Source organism: Schistocerca piceifrons, chromosome X (genome assembly GCF_021461385.2).
Source record: "Schistocerca piceifrons isolate TAMUIC-IGC-003096 chromosome X, iqSchPice1.1, whole genome shotgun sequence".
NCBI lineage: Eukaryota > Metazoa > Arthropoda > Insecta > Orthoptera > Acrididae > Schistocerca > Schistocerca piceifrons.
In genome coordinates, this window is record NC_060149.1 from 188,700,722 (window position 1) to 188,709,426 (window position 8,705).

The 8,705-nt window shown below is 44.6% G+C and overlaps 1 pseudogene; it reads left to right on the forward strand.

Moving 5' to 3' along the window:
• Positions 1 to 771: 771 nt before the first annotated feature.
• Positions 772 to 889, forward strand: LOC124723265 (annotated as a pseudogene).
• The last annotated feature ends 7,816 nt before the right edge of the window (positions 890 to 8,705 follow it).

Consider the following 8,705-nt stretch of genomic DNA (forward strand, 5'->3'; position numbering starts at 1 on the left):
GCTGGTTGCACACAACATACACCCTTCATGACGGTCATGTTTCCCGACGGCTTGGCATTTTTCAACAAGCTAATGCGCCATTTCGCAACGCCAGGAGTGTGATGGAGTGGTCCGAGGAACACAATGGCGAGTTCCAGTTGATGGGCTGGCTCCCCAACTTGCTATATCCGAACTCGATCGAACACATTTGGTATGTTTTTGGAAATTTGTGGTAAGATCTTATGGGACCAAACTGCTGAGGTCATCGGTCCCTAAGCTTACACACTACTTAATCTAACTTAAACTAACTTACACTAAGGACAACACACACACCCATGCCCGAGGGAGGACTCGAACCTCCGAAGGGGAAGCCGCGCGGACCGTGACAAGGCGGCCTAGACCGCTCGGCTACCCCGCGCAGCCAGTTGGTATGTGATTGAACGTGGCGTCAGAGCTCATTGCCACCCTCCTCGGAATTTACATGAATTAGATGACTTATGAGTGCGAATGTCGTGTCAACTTCCCCCAGCGACCTACCAAGGCCTCATTGCTTCCATGTTTTGACGTGTCGCCGGTGTTATCTGTGACAAAGGGGGACATACCGGCTGTTAGGTAGATGGTCATAATGTTATGACTGATTATACAGGGGTGGTCAAAAATATGGTAACACTACAAACACAACACATTACTGTGCCTCAGATGGTGTAGGAAAATCGTTGGCATTCAAAACAGCTTCCACTCGTCTCGTAATAGATAAGTACACGTGCTTTATGATTTTTAAGGGAGTCCTATGCCAACGGCCTTGCCGCAGTGGTAACACCGGTTCCATTCAGATCACCGAAGTTAAGGGCTGTCGGGCTAGGATAGCACTTGGATGGGTGACCATCCCTTCGGCCGAGCGCTGTTGGCAAGCGGTGTGCACTCAACCCTTGTGAGGCTAACTGAGGAGGTACTTAATTGAGAAGTTACGGCTCCGGTCTCGTAAACTGACATACGGCGGGAGAGCGGTGTGATGACCACATGCCCCTCCACATCCGCATCCAGTGGGGCCTGTGAGTTGAGGAAGTCACGGCGGCCGGTCGGTGCCGTTGGGCCTTCATGGCCTGTTCGGGCAGAGTTTAGTAAGGGAGTCCTATACCACTCTTCCCGCACGATGGTAGCAAGATCAGGTAACGATGGTGGATGTGGATAGCGATCTCTTAAAAGTAGACTACAAAGGCTAAATAATATTGAGATCTGCTGACTGTGATGGCCAGGGAAGATGCGACAATTCGTCCCCATGCTAAAAAAACTAGTCCTGGACGATGCGAGCTGTGTGAACAGCGGCCTTGTTGTCTTGGATCACAACATGATATTTGGGGAACAAACATTGTACCCTGAAATGGACCTGCTCAGCCAAAATGGTCACATAAACCTTGGCAGTAATAAAAGAGAAACCTTCTACATCTAAATGTACAGCTACTAGTCATTTCCTTTCCTTTTTCACTAGTAAACTGAGCAAGCGAAAAATGACTATCTATATGCCACCATATGAGCTCTGATTTGCCTTATCGTCATGGTTTTTACGCGAAATATATGTTGGCAGCAGTAGAATTATTCTGCAGTCAGCTTTAAATACCGGTTACCTAAATTTTCTCAGCAGTGTTCCTCGAAGAGAACGTCGTCTTCTCTCCAGGGATTCCCATTATTGACTTCACGAACCATCTCCGTAATACTTGAGTGTTGTTCAAACCTACCGGTAACAAATCCAGTAGCCCGCCACTGAATTGCTTCGATGTCTTCGTTTAATCCGACCTGGGACGCATCCCGAACACTCGAGCAATACTCAAGAATAGATCGCACTATCGTCCTATATGCGGTCTCCTTTACAGATAAACCATACTCTCATAAAATTACTGGGAGACAATAAACCGAAGTCGACCATTCGCCTTCCCTGTTACAATCATTAGATGCTCGTTCCATTTCATATCGCTTTGCGGCGATACGCCGAGATATTTAAACGACGTGACTGTGTAAAACAGCGCACTAATAATGCTGTACTCCATCATTACGGGATTGTTCCTCTTACTCATCTGCATTAACTAACAATTTACTTCATATAGAGCAAGGTGCCATTCATAGCACCAACTATGGTCACTGAAAGAGGTGGCCTTCCGTACACCATAGCATCATCAGCAAACTGCCGCAGATTGCTGCTCAACATGTCCGTCAGATCATGTATGTATATAGAGAATAAAAGCGGTCCTATTACACTTCCCTGCGGCACCCCTGACGAAATCCACTGTCTCTGATGAACACTCGCTATTGAAGTATGCGGTCTAGGGCGCCTTGCCACGGTTCGCGCTGTTCCCCGCGTCGGTGGTTCGAGTCCTCCCTCGGGCGTGGGTGTGCGTGTTGTCCTTACCGTAAGTTAGTTTAAATTAGATTAAGTAGTGCGTAAGCCTAGGGATCGATGGCTTCAGCAGTTTGGTCCCACAGGAACTTACCAGAAATTTCCAAATTTCCGAAGTATGTTACCTTTGCAGAAAGACAAGGGACTTGGTTAATGCACGATGGGGCACCATCCTGTTTTCTATTCCTGGCATGTAAATCGAACACAGACGATGAAAGAGTGATGAACTGGTTGGTCCAGAAGTTTCTGGTGACTCTTTTCATCTGAACTTGACCCTTATATTTCCGGTTCTGGATACATTTAATGCAGTGATGTATTCTGCAGCGTGTTTCCCTTACATGTGACCTAATTCGACAACATGATATTGTGACAGAATGAGATTTTCACTCTTCAGCGGAGTGTGCGCTGATATGAAACTTACTGGTAGATTAAAACTGTGTGCCGGATCGAGACTCGGACCCGGGACCTTTACCTTTCGCGGGCAAGTGCTCTACCATCACAGCTACCCAAGCACGACTCACGCCCCGTCCCCACAGCTTTACTTCTGCCAGTACCTCGTCTCCTATTTCGCGGGAGAGCTTCTGTGAATTTTGGAAAGTAGGAGACAAGGTACTGGTGGAAGTGAAGCTGTGAGGACGGACCGTGAGTCGTGCTTGGGTAGCTCAGATGGTAGAGCACTTGCCCGCGAAAGGCAAAGGTCTCGAGTTCGAGTCTCGGTCTGGCACACAGTTTTAATCTGCCAGGAAGTTTGATACTGTGGCAGTTTGTGGAGGGCTGCTAGAATGACGAGTGAGCACCTTCTGCACTATCAACAACTAGGTGCCATTCCTCGAACAAAAGACGCATATTTCAATAAGTATTTTTTTCCGGACATAGGTTTATAGGATTTTTCGGTTCAAAATGGGTCAAATGGCTCTGAGCACTATAGGACTTTTCTGAGGTCATCAGTCCCCTAGAACTTAGAACTACTTAAACCTAACTAACCTAAGTACTTCACAATCATCCATTGCCGAAGCAGGATTCGAACCTGCGACCGTAGCGGTCACGCGGTTCCAGACTGGATTTTTCGACATTTCTACTTTTGACTAGTAATCTCTCCTCTAATAATACGGGACACTTTTTTAAGGGCACTTTGAACGAGGGTGTGCTGAAACGTAACGCCTCCGAATTCTTCATGTGAAAACTTTTAAATTTTTTAAAATAAAACAAACGTTATTAATATTCTACGTTTTATTCATCGTGTCTACATATTTATTTCTCAACATAGCCCGCTATGAGAGGACGCTCCATGTGTGGACGAACTCTTCGATTTCGACACTGTATTACAACACGCCGTTTCTCACGCACGCTACACACCGCCATGTTACACGCTACAAATCGGAGTCCACTAGTGGCAGAGGGCTGTACCCATGTAGACAGGAAGAATAAAAATATAGAATGTAAATAACTTTTGTTTTATTTAAAAAGCTTGAAGAGTTTTCAGATAAAAAAATTCGGAGGCATTACTTTTCAGTAAGCCCTCGTATAAGTAGGCTTTCCCCTGTGCGCTTCAAACATGCAGAACATTTTATCTGCCGAATGTTTCTGTTTTAGTTTTTCCGGTTTTTAGTTGAGCCTGTGAAGGCAGATACTGTAATATGGAATATCCACAATATTTTGTCCGCTTGGGAAGCCAGAATAACATCAGTTGGGCGTAGCCTGATAGCGATGGTAATGTTACCAATGACAATGCCGCTGATGTGGAGTTACTATATATGGTTTCCCTAAATTCCTTCACCTAAGAGGACAATGTAAACATTCCAGAATTAGAATCAAGAACTGCTGCCAACAGGAGTAACTTAGTAGATATCCTCGGTGTAGCGAAGAAACTCAAATCACTTAATAAAGCCAAATCTTCCCTGTTCACACTGTAAACCAGTTAGATTCCTTTCATAGTATGCTGATTAACAGCCTCATACCTAGCAATCATATGCAATCGTTCGCTCTTCGGAAGTTCCGTACCTAAAGGCTGGGAAATTAATAGATGCACAGGTCACACCAATACTCATGAAAGGAAATAGGAGACATAGACTGTTTCTCTCTGTGTCATTCTCAGTCTTGCTGCATTTTTAAGTTTTATTACTAGCCTGCATTCATCGTCAAACCACTTATTTCGTGTATTACTTCTCATCCGGCTATGTCTTCTGCTGCCTCTTTCAGTGCTTTCTGGATCTTAGTCCATCTGTCTTGGATTCCCATTGTTTCCTCGCTGGGAGTCAGTGCATCTCTAACTTTTGCTTGATATGCTTTCTCAACTCCTGGGTCACTCAGTTTTTCTGTGTCCCAGGTTGTATTTTTCTCCATTCCGGGTTTAGGTGTTACAGATAGTTTCTCTCTCACTACAGTTTTTACAGCATAGTGGTCTGAGTCACAGTTAGGGCCCTTGCAGCTCCTCAGATGGATAACTGACGTGGCGTGTCGTGCCTTTACTAACACATAGTCTATCTGATTGACTACTTCACTTACATTTGATTTCCATGTTCCGAGATGTATTCTTTTATGTGGGAAACATGTGCTCCTGATGTTTAGATTATTTCTGGCAGCAAACTGACATAACATTTCTCTATTCTCGTTACTTTCTTCATGTAATGTGTATCTCCCAGATACTCTTCCATTACCGCTTCACCCAAGCTGTGCATTAAAATCTCCCACAACTAAGAACAGATCATACTTTTGTACTTTACTGCATACCCTTTCTAGATCTTCATAAAACTTTTCCTTTGTTTCTTCTTCTGCTTCTTCTGTTGGTGCGTATTCAGTTATTACCGTTATTTCTCAATTTCCCTTTCACTCTGTCATCTAAGTTTCATTTACGGCTTCAAATTCCTATATACTTTTGCCATCCTCCTTTGTCATTATGAATCCCGTTCCGGCTTGTCCTGTTCTTCTGTCTGTCCACTATACAGAAGAGAATACTGGGGCATATTTATCTCTTCTTGTCCTTGCCATCTTATTTCTTGCAGCGCTACAATGTTGTACTCGATTTCATGATCTCATCAAGTATTTCTTTCATTTTTCGAGGGGTCAACATTGCTCGTGCATTTCATGTTACTATTGCCAAATCTTTTGTCCTTTTTCTTTGCCGAGGTCGTGTTTTTTGTGTCTCATCCATCATCCGATGCTCTTATTGAAGTTCCGTAATATGTCATTTTTACAGTGTGGGGTTATCGGCCCCACGCCCAACCCCCATCTTGGAGGATCTGGATTTCTTTAGGGTTTACTCCCCTAGGGAGGTTGGCTTCCCTGCACAGAGCCCCCTCCCCCCTTCGCTATGTTGCGGGACACACTTCGTCTGCCTCTTCAGTAAAGAGTTGTCCGGCTTGGGTGACCTTGCCAGAAGCTACGCTGCCGCCGGCATAGCTGTCGACTTCATCGAGGCATGCAAAGCCTCCCGCCCAGCACTGGAAGTGCCTACGATAAGGCGGTGTCCCCTGGGAGGGGAAAGACACGCTGTACTTTATCCTCAGCAGCAACAGAAGGCACTCTCTCTCGCTGACAGCAAACCGGCACTTTAGTTTTAAAATGAAGAAAAAAAAAAACGAGCAGCCGCCACAGTGGGACCATGGAATTGTTCCATCAAAAGTAATCACCGCACGTATCAAGACATTCATCTCATTGGGAGACGAGACGTTGAATTCCTGTTTCGTAGCCGGCCGGAGTGGCCGTGCGGTTCTAGGCGCTAGAGTCTGGAACCGAGCGACCGCTACGGTCGCAGGTTCGAATCCTGCCTCGGGCATGGATGTGTGTGATGTCCTTAGGTTAGTTAGGTTTAATTAGTTCTAAGTTCTAGGCGACTGATGACCTCAGAAGTTAAGTCGCATAGTGCTCAGAGCCATTTGAACCATTTTGAACCTGTTTCGTAGAACGCAGTCGGCCGGCGACGGATTCACAGCCGCACCGACCCTTGCACTTCGTCGTCCGACTGAAAACGACGTCCACGAATGTCTTTTTTCAAGTCGCCAAAGATGAAAGATCCGGGCTGTACTGGAGATGCTGCTGTGTTACCCAACCAAATCGCTGAAGCAGACTTGTTCTCATTGGCAGTGAGGGTTGCGGACATTATCGTGGAACAGTATAAACCCGTCCTACAGCCCGACGGCAAACGGTAAAGCCAACTGTGTAAATATCTCGCATCTCCCCCGGCAAAGAACTGCAAAGCTGTTCACACAAGTTCCGGTAAGGTCATGATGACCTTTTTTAACTGCAGGAATCCTATGGTAGTGGAGTTCCTCGAGTGCGGAACCACAATCCATGAACAACGCTATGAAGACACTTCTCAGTAACTACGACGCACAATAACTTCAAAACGCCGAGGAATGCTGTCGGACGGAATAATCCTGTTGCACGATAACGCCCCCCCCCCTCCCTCTACCAGCGCGCCCGCACATAGCCGATCGGTCGAAGGCCGGAAGCTACACTTCAGCTATTTGGTTGGGAAACACTGCAACAGTCTACGTACAACCCAGATCTTTCAAATCTTTGGCGATCTAAAGAAATACATGCGTGGACGTCAATTTCAGTAGGACGAGAAAGTGTAAGAGTCGGTGCGGTTGTGGATGCCTTAGCGACCGACCGCGTTCTAGATTCGAACCTGCGACCGTAGCAGTCACGCGGTTCCGGATTGAAGTGTCTAGAACCGCACGGCCACCGCAGCCGACTCTGATAGTTAAGGTGGTACGGTAGCACACGTTGCTGAGGAGGAGTCATGGATTATAAAGCAATGAAGCAATGAAGGAATGAAGTTTATAAATTAAAGTCAAGACAATGTCAGGGTCGTTAAAGTATGTCAGGATGGAGAAGCCGTCACTCATCTATGTGACACATACTATCGTCGCCAACTAACAAGGCACTTGACAGTTGTTTCCCCACCTCTCAGTTCACATGCGAATGTTATAGTTCATTTGGCGTTTCAGCGGCACGCCCGATTAAATAACGAATTTTTGCCGTTTAAATAAACTAGTAAAATTGCGTGGTCTGTGTTGTTTTCATATTAGGTGACAATAGAAGAGCAACCGAATGATCACAGAGTTGTTTAACTAAAGTGACAGAAATACTCACGCGGCAGACATTCGAAGAAAGACGCACAAATATCTCGTAAAAACCTGCCTAGGCAGAATTCGAAACGTAAGTTTCCCGCGTGAAATTTGTGAATATCCCTCAATCCGTATGATACCACGAAGATACTTGCAAACTAATGATACCTCGCACGGAGACACGTAAGCGAGTGTCTTCCTGCGCTGTCTTCGAATGGTTCGGAAAGAAAAGATAATATAGGGTGTATTGAAGATTACTCTCTGCCGCACACTTCATAATTTTTCGCAACGTTTAAGCTATTTTGACGTAGCTCAGGTATTTAAACTTAAACCCTTAACAGTGCTGCACCCATTCTGACTTTAGAAAGGATCTTCGTTTTGTTCACGTAGGAAGCGTTTCAACATTTGTCTTATTACAGGATAATTAATATGGTATGAGAGATTTATGGTTTAACTCTGCAGGCAGTCGAATCCAAGTGCAACGATACTATGCGAATTCCATTTTTTTTCATGAGTGCCACCTCTCATATTTATTATTCTATGATGACAAAAATCAGCTATAGTTGAAAAATGTATACGATAAATGATTTGCATATATTGTCATAGTTTAATAATTAATCTCATCTGACAGTACATTTTATACCTAAGTGCGCAGGAAAATTAAAACGTGCAAATAAATATTTAGCGGTTTAAGAACCACTGTAGAGGATTAGATCCACTACTTCTTTAATCTTCCTCGTACACTTGTTTTATCACCTAAACAGTATTCATTAATAGAAACTTGGCATTATGAACAACAATGAAAATTCCATTGACAAGTAGTCTGTATTTAAAGAAAGCAAATTACAATTAATTTACACATGATACGATTAAATTTTTTTTTCTTGGTCTTCAAGTTTACGTTATCACCCTAGAAGCGCTTCATTATGACTACTGTTAGTCTACACAATGCGTTACTCTAGCGCAACATTAACAGTGCAAATAATTAAAATTGTTTCAGCATTTCTATAGCAGAACAAAAGAAGCAGAGACGGATACAGGGATATAGGGCATAGATTAAAGTGTTCAATCTTTTAAGCCGAAAGTACATCATCTGCAGACAGCAGTAATCATTCGTTTCCCTGTAGGCTTTTTGTTCTCTGCATCAGCCGAACCCTCATTTTGTTTTTTATTGTTTCTGCTCCTGAAGAGCGTCGACCTGCGTATGTTTCTCTGAGCAGCCGCTAGATGGCAGAGGCGGCGCTTCCCCCAGCAATGTCGCC